This window comes from Grammomys surdaster, unplaced genomic scaffold, assembly GCF_004785775.1.
Source record: "Grammomys surdaster isolate TR1022 unplaced genomic scaffold, NIH_TR_1.0 98, whole genome shotgun sequence".
NCBI classification, from domain to species: domain Eukaryota; kingdom Metazoa; phylum Chordata; class Mammalia; order Rodentia; family Muridae; genus Grammomys; species Grammomys surdaster.
The window spans coordinates 10123453-10135536 of NW_021604577.1; the positions used below are offsets into that span (position 1 = coordinate 10123453).

The 12084-nt window shown below is 41.0% G+C and overlaps 1 pseudogene; it reads left to right on the forward strand.

The window, feature by feature from the left end:
* LOC114633390 overlaps positions 1–11767 on the forward strand; it is a 29252-nt pseudogene extending 17485 nt beyond the window's left edge.
* Positions 11768–12084: the final 317 nt, after the last annotated feature.

Sequence of the window (12084 nt, forward strand, 5' to 3'; positions counted from 1 at the left end):
AGGAGAGAGAATGGATTCTGATATGTGGAACTTTGTTGCCTGAAACCAAATAACTAGAGCTTCACTCATTCACTCAGTTTCAACACCTCTTTCTTTTCTTTGGTCACAGACTCAATCCCAGCTCATTACATCCCTGACATCTTGATCCCTCAAGAGGCCACTGAATTGCCTTTGTTTCTCCTCAAATTCACCCTTTCTTTCTTCTTGCTTCATCTCTCCTGGGCAATCTATTCTTCCAGCACTAATTATGCTCAGAATGTTAGCTGCTCCCAGCAGTATTAAATACCCTGGCCACAGAAGAATTTAGTATTCAGAAGCAGATGCTGGTGTAACATCTAAAAGACACAGCATTGGCTTTGTCAGTGAGAAACTGAGATTGGGGCTAGAGAAGGGAGATCAGTCAATATCATTGTGAAACATTGGTCACAGGGATGCTGGCTGCAGTTTGCAAGGCAGGTATGTCTAATGAGCTGATTACTCCAGGGAAAGGGGCTGGGAAATAGAATGTTACTTTTGTGTATTGGTAAGTATTGGGTATCCCTCTCAAGATACTATAAGAGAAATGAATTTGGGATGTAATCAGAAATAGAAGAGACAACAGAGACACAGCTATGCCAAATACAACATTAAGTTCCTTTAAATAGTGTTTTGTTGTTGTTTCATTTTTATATAAGTCCTATGACATTTTCAAGGTTAAAAAAGGGAGGAGCTGGAGAGACAGCTTGGTCAATTAAATGACAGCTGTATAGACAGTGAGTTTAGAAAATCATAAAATCTGGGTGCAAGGGAACTGGGTTGAGTTTAGATCCTCAGGACACATAACATCTGGGTGCAAGGTAACTGGGTTGAAGAGGGGGTGGGGAGGGAAGCAGGGTGAGGGGAGATCATATATAGGGAGAGCAGGGGAGAGAGAAGGGAGATCAGTGGTGGGGGGCAATCTCTAGGACTTGCCAGAGACCTGGGATGGTGGGAGGCCTCAGAGGATTTAAGGGGGTGACTAGCTGAGACTCCTAGCAGTAGGGGATATGGATCCTGAAGTGGCTATTCTCTGTAGCCAGGTAGAAGGGATAAGGACAGCAACCCACCAAAAACCTTTGATCCAAAATGTGTCCTGCCTACAAGATGTTCAGGGACAAAGAGCAGAGACTGAAGGAATGGCCAACCAATGACTGACCCAAATTGAGACCCATCCCATGGACAAGAACCAATCCCTGACACTAATTAACCATACACTGTTATGCTTGCAGAAAGGAAGCTAGCACAACTGGGTGGCTGAGAGGTTCCACCCAGCAGCCAATGGAAAGATGACACCGAGACTCACACCCAAACATTAGATAGAGCTTGGAGAGACTTATGGAAGAGCTGGGAGAAGGATTGAGGGATGTGAAGAGGACAAAGACTCCACAGGAAGACCAACAGAGTCAACTAACCTGGACTCTTGGGAGCTATCAGAGACTGAACCGCCAGCCAAGAAGCAAGCATGGGCTGACTTGGCCTCTTCCACTTCCACTCTCCACAGATGTAGCAGATGAGCAGATAGTTCTTCATATGCATCCTCTAACAACTGGAACAGGGGCTGTCCCTGAGGCTCTTGCCTACCTGCCTGTGGATCACGAACTCCTAAATGGACTGCTTTGTCTGGCCTAGTAGGAGAGAATACCCCTAGCCCTGTAGCAACTTGATGTGTGTGTGTGTGTGTGTGTGTGAGTGTGACACCCAGAGGGAGGCTAGAGAAGGGGAAGGTGGAATGGCGGGAGGATTTGAGTGAGGAGGGTACTGCAAGGAGAGGAAGAACTGATATTGGGTTGTAAAGAATAGATAGATAAATTTAAAAAAAAGGAAAAAAAATCTGGGTACTATGGTTCGTATCTGTAACTTCAGAGCCAGGGGAGCATATACAGGCAGATCCTTGGAATTCATTGGTGATCTAGTCTAGTGAAATTGGTGAACTGCAAATTCGAGGAGAGAGCCTGTCTCAAAAAATAAGGTGGAACACAATGGAGAAAAACTTGGCATCCACCACTGTCCTTTACATGTACACACACACACACGCACACGCACCTTCTTGTATAATCAATGGCTTACACACATGCACATACCCATATAAACACCACTGACCTTCCTCCACTTTCACACTCATATGACACAAAAGAAAACTAAAATACTTAATAATTAAATAATTTCCCCAAGATCAACTATTAAGTGGGAGAACTTGGAGCTACATCATGCTACATAAGCTTCAAAATGTACCTTCCTGACATATTCTGATCAATCTCAGACTTTATTGAGGACCCTGCCACCCAGATTACAGTGTCTGCTCTATCACTAAACCCTGCCAGTCTTAGTATTCTGAATGCTCACCTGTTGACTACTTCTTCTGTAATGCAGAAAGTTTTCAGTGTGTCTATTTTTGTGCCATTACAACTTCTGTGCTTTTTATCCTTGTTATTCCCAAGATCTTTGCCCAGACCAATGTTGGAGACCATTTCTCATTATTTTTATGTTGGCTTTGTAATTTTAGGTTTTACATTTAATGAGTTGTTTATGTTTTAATACTCTATTGTGCAGAAAGGTGAATGTGGTAAACACTGAATCATAAAGTGGCCAGAAGAGTGGATTTTGAATGTTCTCCTCACAAAGAATCGGTTAACGTTTGAGATAGTGGGCAACTCAAATATCTTGCGTGATTGATGTACAATGTTTGGATCCATCAAACTGTACCCAATAAAGGTGCATGCTTATTTTCTGTCAATAAAAACACAGGAGCAATTTATTAAACTACCTTAGAGTTTGACAGTCCCCTCTCCTCCCTTCCCTACCCCTCCCATCCCTTCCATTTGAGACAGGGTCTTGCTATGTAACTCAGGTTGTCTGTAAACTCACTATGTGGTCCAGATTGGCCTCAAATTCTTGAAATTCTCCTGCCTCAGAGTTTAAGTGATGGAATTGCAGGCGTTTGTCACCATAACTTGCCCTACCTGCCATTATTTAGACAATGAGTTCACCTCCATCCACACCACCTCAGCATCTTGTTTACAAAACATATTTTGGAGCCTTATCAACCCCTTTCTACCCTTGAATAAAATTTAACAATCAGAATCCTATGTGCAGATATAAAAATTGCCTCTTCCTGTAAATATTTTATTCCCCATATCTTAGCTTTGTTCTATTCTTTTCTTTTTATCAAATGCACCTGACGACTTTACACTTTTAAAAATAAGTCTACCTATAATCTATTCTGTGCCCCAATAATTTGAATAATAATTTGAATTACTCTTTTCCCAGCAATATCAATTCATTTACCCTTGGTTGTGTACTGTGTCTTCCTGTCAAACTTATAGCCAGGGACCCTAACCACAATCTACTTATGTATTACCATACTCATAATCTGAGAATATTGAACAACTGTGCACATTTGGATGATGTAGTTTAGTTATATTAATTGTTAGATTGTGATCTCTTGGCTTCAAACTGCCCTTGCATTTTCTGATTGTGATTCTGGACAGAGACGCTGAAAGAGACTGGATTTCTCTAGTCCTGCAGCAGAACCGTTGTGGGTATAATGGAGCATACGCATTTTGTACTTTTTAAACCTCTCAACACTTTTTCTGGCAGTATATAGATAATCTCATAATTTCATTCTATTATTTATCAAACACATCATGAGTAATGGTATGAAATTAAAAGCATCTTTTCTATTTCATATAAAATAGTAAATATCACTATTAAAGACTTATAATCTCAATGCAGTATATCCAGCTGTATCTAGATATATTTAACAAGAACTGTTCACTATATACTAAATTGATTATAGTATGATTTCAATAAATAAATACGACTTTTATATTTTGTTTGAAAAAATATTAAATTACAATCTAATTTAAAAAAATTGAACCCATTTTCTTTTTTATTGGATATTTTATTTATTTACAATACAGATGTCATCCCCTTTCCCTATTTCCCCTCCCTAGAACACCCTATCCCATCCCCCCTCCTCCTTTTTGCTTTTATACCATTTTAATTACATGCAAGTATTCAGGTCAGTTCTAGGTTGAGGAACTAGCAATACAATAGATGCAAATAGTCAAGGGACAATCAAGACTATAAACTCAAATAGTCAAAGAACAAGCAAGGCAATAAACAAAATTCTGTGAATACTCCCGTGGTCACTGTTTCTAAGGGCTTAGGATGACCAAAATATCTGAGCCAATTTCCCTGTCCTAGCCCAAAGTCATTTTCATGTCTGAAGCCTACTTCTTTGTTCTAGTCTAAAATTTAGATTCCTTCCTGAAATTGCTTCTTTGTTCTGGCCTAATGTCAGATTCCTGCCAAGTAGCCCCAAAAGCTCTTTGCCTCTCCCCCTTTTTTATTCATTTTTAAATTATTTTTCCAGATGATTGACATAATTAGGTGGTACACTCTATTGCTTAGGATACTTTGGATGCAGGACAGAGAGGAATGATGCTTGAAATAACCTGGGAACTCACTTCCTGCTGTCTAGCTCTTACAGGGCCAGAAGTTGTTAGGCCAGTAGGTAGCTGGGGAGAAAAGTCATCAAAAGTATGACCTAGCTGTGTACGCTGTGTGATATTGTTGTGCCAGGAAAATGTCGGTGATCTCCCCAAACACAAACAGAAGCCAATCTGGTGTAACTCAGAGCAGGATCTTTATTCTGTTTGAGCTAGCTTAGCCGCCCTAACATACCACAGGACGATTTTGGTGGTGTTGAAGCCCTGAATGTCTATCGGGGGAAGGCTTTATAGTAAGCAGCAAGCAGGGAGTACATGTGCAAGCATCTAATTGGAAAGCTACTGTGGCCTTTAACATAATTGGCTAATACTGGGAGTCATGTCATAAACTTAATTTCTGCTCCCCTCTGCGTTGGTGGTTGTTAGGCAAGGGTGGGCTTGTAACCTGGGGGTACAGATTTGTTTGGGGAATAACTTGGAGACATGCTCTTGTTGAGCGTGTAACCTGGAAACGCTGGTCTTGTTGAGGATTAGCCTAGAGACTGGAGCTAGGCTCAGGTTTTGTTGGAGGGCATTTGGAAACTAATGCTAAGGTACCAGTCTGTTAGTTTACCTGAGTTCAATCTTAGGTTAGGTTCTCTAAAATGGAGTCTGAACTTGAAACATTTGGCTTATCAATATAATATCAGCCTCTCAGGCAAGATATGTTCACTGGCATAATAATAGCATGGCTATTATAGAAGTACCCAACTGTGCCGATTGGATTTGAGGCCTGCCATGAAAGAGGGAGTTCATTCTTGATATTGTGGACCTAGTTAAATGTTCTTGGCTATGGAGGTCAAAGGCTCTAGTGGTGTACCTACTGCTTCCATTTTGCTTAATGGATATGTTAAACTGCTTCCTAAATATGTTCATTTATATTTACCTATAGATTACCGCTGAGCTTTGGTCAGAGAAGTTTCTGTTTTCCATAAATGGCATTTCATGGCTGGTCAAGATGTGGATAATAAGTGTGTGTTGCAAGTTCTACCCTCAGTGGGACATCCATATCACTCTTCCCAAGGCTCAGAGAACACTGCAAATGAGAGGATGAAAAGAATGTAAGAGTTGGATGATGGCAGTTAAGAGACTGCCTTGAGTCTCACATACCACATGGATTGTGGTCTTTCATACTGTTGTAATTATTAAATACGTTGTGGACCTGTCACGTTGTAGCCTATTTACTTATGAAGTGAGTGTAAGGTTGGGGAAAGGGAAGGAATGTTATGATTAACAGCTTTCAGGAGAGAGCTAGCATGTTTGGGAACAAACTGAATTGTTAACAAGACCCACACCCATGTTAGTAATCCCAGTACCCACAAAACAGAACGAGGTAATTATCTCTGAATGTTGTCCTCTGACCTCCATGCATGGGCCCCCACACAAACATAAATATGTGTGCCCAGAAATAAATAAACGTAAATTACACTTTTGACAAAAAAAAAAGAGTTGGGTGATGGGAAGAAGGATCGTGAAACATTGTCTTCTGAGCATGACATGTCATTGTGCTTATGAACTCAGTACCCATGGTTGCCTACCCAGGTAGCCTATGAGACTGGCCTGTCAATATTTAGTCATGGAAACAGAGGGGCTCATGGGCCTGGCTTCTTTCTGAGGAGCTATTGGCAGTTGATGGCTGCCATGGGGCATAGTCATTGTCTTCAGTATGTACCCACTTGTGAGTTACTCATGGTTATATAGCAATGACCGTGTGGGTAACCCTGGTTAAATTCATTGGCCAATGCCCTCCCCTCCCCAAATACAAAACCCAAACCAAAAGACATGGTGGTGGGAGGGGGACTTGTTGAGAAAGTGAGAGATGAGAGCTTGGTAGGCCATTGGGGTTAAGAAGTTTGGTGGCTTGGGGATGAGAGAGAGAGAGAGGGAGAGAGTCGGGTGATAAGGGTGTAAAGAATGTACCGTATATATGGATGAAATTGTCAAAGAGTAGATTAATTTCTAGAAAGAAGGAAAATAAGAGGCATTGGCCTTGGAGGATATTAGAGCAAAGCAAGAAATATGCCGTTTAACTGTACCTGAGTTCTGTTTGTGTCTTGATAGGATCCTTCTGAGAATACTACAGTGTGGGGAATGAGTCTGACAAGGAGTTGATTTAGTGATAAATCTTAAATTTTTCTTTCTTGCTGCCAATATTATGGAGCATGTGAGAAGGCTACCCTGAGAGATTAGATTACACAAAAATAATCCTGAATGACCCATGTATGGCATTACAAGTTCTGGGATGTATTTCCATTCTTACAGCTTTTTTTTTTCCTTTTGGTGTTAGGATCTATTCCAAAAATGTCATTAGTGATATAAAAGGAATACATGTACCTTGAATGTATATAAATTGTATTTTTATGCTTTTGCCCCAAAGAAGCACAAATGAGTCTCAAATATCCCATGGCTTTATAACAATTTGAAAGAATATATTTGGTTCAAAAGTAATAACTAGGGTACATAATTAGATTAGATTTTCTTAGCTCCCAGAACTTTGCCATAAAAGAAAATATTATTTTATTTTTAGCATCAAATAAATATATAGATGAACTGATTAAAAACAGATTAACACTCTTTCCTTAGTATCATTCAATCCATAAATTATAGCTGAGTCATGAGCTGCCCCAATAATATTTTTCTTGAAAGATTTTCTGGAATCAATCACATGTTTTTGTCTCTTGAATGTTGTAAGTCACTCTGTCTTTTCATGGTTTCTTTAGTCTAGGCATCTTTGAAGGTTATGGACCAATTGTGCTGTTGAGGCTTGCTACTTTTAACACAACTGTAGCCATTTTGTATTCAGTCTCCATTTTGCTCATAGGGTGAAATTAAGTTCAGGTTCTCAGACTCTGCTTCCCAGAAGTAATTATTCATAGCTGACACTGAAAATTTCTCCTGAAAGGTCATAACACTGTGGTTGTAATACTTATGCTCTGTTATCTCAATCTTCTGAAACTCCTCTGTTCACCAGCCATTCACCACCCTCTTACCTCACACAGGATCAATCAGCTTAAAGGTTAGCTGATAATACTTTGTCTAGTTAGCCAAAATATAATACTGCCGCCATCTTTGCCTCATGAACTTCTGAACTTGTTTTTTCTTATATAAATCCTATCCTAAGAACAGACCTGAACCACAATTAGGCTCCTGAGTAGTTTTTTTGTGGTCCTTAGTGTTCAGTCTTGTGGTATGCATTCAAAAATCTATTCTTACTTAAGTGAGATCAGTGTTTGTATGGTTTGTGTGGTGATTCCTGAACTCCAATAGACTTAATGTAGATCCTTTTCCTCAGGACTTGATTCAGGCTGTGCTGTGCTTGAACTATCTCAGCAATGATGATCTTTTTCCAAGGTGTTCAGTCAAGTGACGTACATATTACAATAGTTGCACCACTAGCCTTGATCCAATCTTGTTAACTGGAAAGCATTTCATTTCTCCTTTGTATTCAGTAAGCACTTCATCCAGGAATATATGGGAACCATGAAATGGACTCTGGCTTCTCCCAGACCATCCACTTACTATTTTTAGCCTAATGTGATGCTTTCTATTTCAATCAATAGTGTATGACAGTTGGTAAACAATGAACTTCCAGCTCTGCCCATCCTTATGCATGTGTTAGCTGCATTTCTCATCTAAGGAATACACATTTGCATATAGTATAAGAATCCACGAGCCGGGCGGTGGTGGCGCCGAATCGCTAAAGAATGGCATTCCAGACTCAAATAGTATGCAAAAGCAAAGTGTTTCTTCTGCAGAAATCCAGCATGCAGGGGTCAGCATTCATCAAAATAGAGACCTGGAGGTGAGCTTGCAGGCTCAAATTAAAGTTGGCGAGGGGAATTCCAGGGAGGGGTAGATGACCTTTATTCTGATTGATTGGTTCTATCTCTAGAAGTATGCATATGTCTGGAATTGGCTAGGATTCTAGGGACTTTCTAGAACCCTTGCTGGGGGCCTGGACACTTTCTAGAACCATTGCTGACTGGCTCAGGCCAGATGGTGGCGGCAGCAGCTTCTAATTGGCTTCCTGTGGGCTGTGGTTTTTCCTCATACTCAGCTCTGAGAAACAGAAACTTAGGCCCAGTCCTCTGAACTGACATTTTACAGCCTGTCATGGAGTCAGCCTGGCTTGATCCTCTCAATACAATAGGGACTCATGGATGCTTACCTTATTAAATGGGCTGTATGTTCTCATAATTACTTTTCATGTTTGCAGTGCTGGACATTGAACCTATGGTCTCAAGCCTGTTAGTCAAGCACTCCAGTAGAGCAGCATCTGTTGCTTGCCTGCAGGTTATTCAAATTACCACAGAGTAAATAAGTGGAAGCTCCTTTGGGTTGGGATACACTAGCATTCATCATAGGGCTCTGCTCTATCTCTTCCTGTCCAAAGGCCTTTTCCAGAACTGCTCACTCACACATGGCCTTTGACAGCAGGAAAGGGATAGAGGGTCCATTTTAATTCTTTAAGTAAAAAGTAATTGCCTTATTTTGTGTTATTTTGTATTTTATTTTCTTGTGATATGATATGAAAAAAATTCTGTCACATTCTATAGGTGTGGACAGCTTATTTCCAAAAAAAAAAAAAAGGGCAAAATGTACTATAACTGTTCATCAGGGTTCTCTACAGGAGCAGAACTGATAGATTTTACAAGAGATTTATTAGAGCGGCTTGCAGGCTGCAATATGGGTTTTCCAACAATGGCTGTCTGCAATAGAAAAGAAAAGAATCTAGTAATTATTCAGTCAGTGAAACTGGATGTCTCAGCAGTCTCAGTTTGGTGCTGGAGTCTAAAAAGATTCCTAGATAGCGTCCCGTCTTCAGTCTGTGTTGGTTCCTGAAGAAGAACATTCTAATACCAGTGAAGGAATCTAATACCAGTAAAGGAATGCCTCAGCATCAGGACAGATGACACGTGCATCTGAAGTGTCAGCCATAGGCTCATGCTTGAAGACTTGTTTCCCTGCAAGAGTGTGGTCTGGGGAGACTGTGGAGCTGTGAAGTAACTAGAGTTGAGGCCTTGAAGGATATGCCTATCCCTCGTTTTAGCTCGGCTCTGTCTACTTTCCGTTCCCTGCATTCCAGCAAGAGTGAGGACAGGCGGGCAAAAAGCAATGCTTCCTTCCTCCATATCCTTTTATGTGAGCTGCCAGAAGAAGGTGTGGCTTGGATTTAGGGTGAATCTTTCTACCTTAAGTGATCCAGTCAAGAAAACTTCTCATGGATGTGCCTAGGTTTTAGCTGATTCCAGATGTAGTCAAGTTAATATCAGAAATAAGCCATCACAATAACCATTAATTTATGTCATCTCTTTTACTTTTAAAGGTGCTATTTGAGAGTTGATAATGAGTCAGCCTTAAACACATGTACATATAAGCAACATTAAATTGACACAGTAGGATATATATATATATATAAATTATATATATAATAATATATATACATATATAATTATATATAATTATATATATAATTTAATAATAATCACGAGGAAGATGATGAATCTATGAGGAAGTAGAGAAGGCAAGGAAGACTTGAATGGGGAGGAAGAGAAATGATATAAATACAGTGCACTCATGCTATGAAATACTTGAAAAATTTTATTTAAAATAGCAGAAAGAAAAAGGTCTAGTTGTCTCTTTGCTTGTGGACTTTGAATGGATGGAGGAGCATGCACGTTGTGCTTTAGTACTTATGTTTATGGAGTAGAGGATAGTGGCTTTCACAGTAACAGGCTATTTAATGATTATTTAATTTCAAATGAAAAAGACTTTTTAGTTCTGTTTGGTGAGATAGTAAACTTTTGCTCAGTTATGAATGTGAAAGACAGATTCTAGACTTTTTTCAAAGAGCCGTTGGAACTCGTGTTGGAATCATGATCTGAAAGTAGTAGCATTAGTAAAACAGGAACACTCAGAGCCCAGCTAATCTCAGTGTAAAACTCAGCAAAACCAATCACAGAATGCCAAGATGGCAGATAAAAAGCAGCAGTTGGGGACTGGTGAGATGGCTCAGTGGTTCAGTACTTCCTGCTCTTCTAGTACCTATAGGTACCTGCAAACATGTACATGACGCACGGAGACACATAATTAATAATAAAAAAATGAATCTTAAAAAGCCAAGTGTTAAACACGTGAGTCTGAAGTGTCAGCCATAGGCTCATGCTTGAGCACTTGTTTCCCAGCGAGAGTGCGGTCTTGGGGAGACTATGGGGCCACGTTGAGGCTTTGAAGGGTACGCCCACCTCTGGTTCTAGTTCTGCTCTGTTTACTTCCTGTTCCCTGCATGTGAGCAGCCACGGTCTCATCTTCTGTTGCCTCATATGGAGTTCCCATCATCATGCCTGCCCTTGACTGACTGAAACCCCTTTGAAATAGTGCACCAAAAGAAGCTCTTTCTTCCATTAGTTGTAACTGTCAGGCATTTTGGTCACAGTGATGCGAACTAGTGTGATATAGTTCATTACGAAGTGAGTCCTACTGACTGAATTACGCTAGAAAAAAAAATTCATTAAAAAGGGATAAAATGGCACACGCGCTTGTGACCTGTTTCCGGTGTTCTAGCGGAGGAAAATAGCTGCGCCCCAGCCACAGGCTGCGGTGGTTTCCTCTGCTGCTGGTGTGTCAGGGCCGGATTCTGCCGGTGGTCCCGGTTCCCAGCAACAGCCCAACTGGTGGGTTCAGCCCAGAGCGGGCTCCAGCAGCAGCAGCAACAGGGCTTCGATCCTGTGCAGCGCTACAAGATGCTCATCCCGCAGCTGAAGGAGAGTCTCCAGACTTTGATGAAGGTTGCAGCCCAGATTCAGAACACTAACATTGACAACGGACAATGCTGGTGTTTCAGACTGAAAGTCACTTCACTGCTCAAACGCTGGCTGTAGGAATAGCAGTGATGGACCCATACAGCGCTTTGACAAGTGTCTAGAGGAGTTTTAAGCGCTTTGTGATCAGCTGGAACTCTGCTTGCGTCTGGCCCACAAGTGCCTTTCCCAGAGCTGTGACAGCGCCAAGCACTCTCCAACCCTGGTACCCACAGCCACAAAGCCCGACGCAGTGCAGCGGGACAGCCTGCCCTACCCACAGTACCTGGCTGTCATCAAAGCCCAGATTTCCTGTGCCAAAGACATTCACACTGCCCTGCTGGACTGTGCCAACAAGGTCACTGGCAAGACGACTGCACCATCAACTGGCCCTGGGGGCAGCCTCTGAAGTCTTGGTGGGGAGAGGCAGAGAATGAAGTATGGCTTAAGGCAAAAAAAAAAAAAGGATAAAACACATTTCCTACTATAATGACTAGACTAAAGACTGGAGAACTGGCTTTGTTGGTTAAGTACTTTTCTCATATATAAGAAGCAGTGGGTTTAAGCTACAGAGCTGTATAATACTTTATACTCTGTCACAAAACAAAACAAAATGAAACAGATGAAAACTCCTGGGAACACAGCTAAATTTTACTTCCGTATAAGTGACAACTTCAGAGGCATTCCACTCTGTGAAATAGTACATCTTGGAGTCTTATATTTGTTAATACGGCAACTTAATAAGTATTACGCAGAATGCACTTATTCTGAGACAT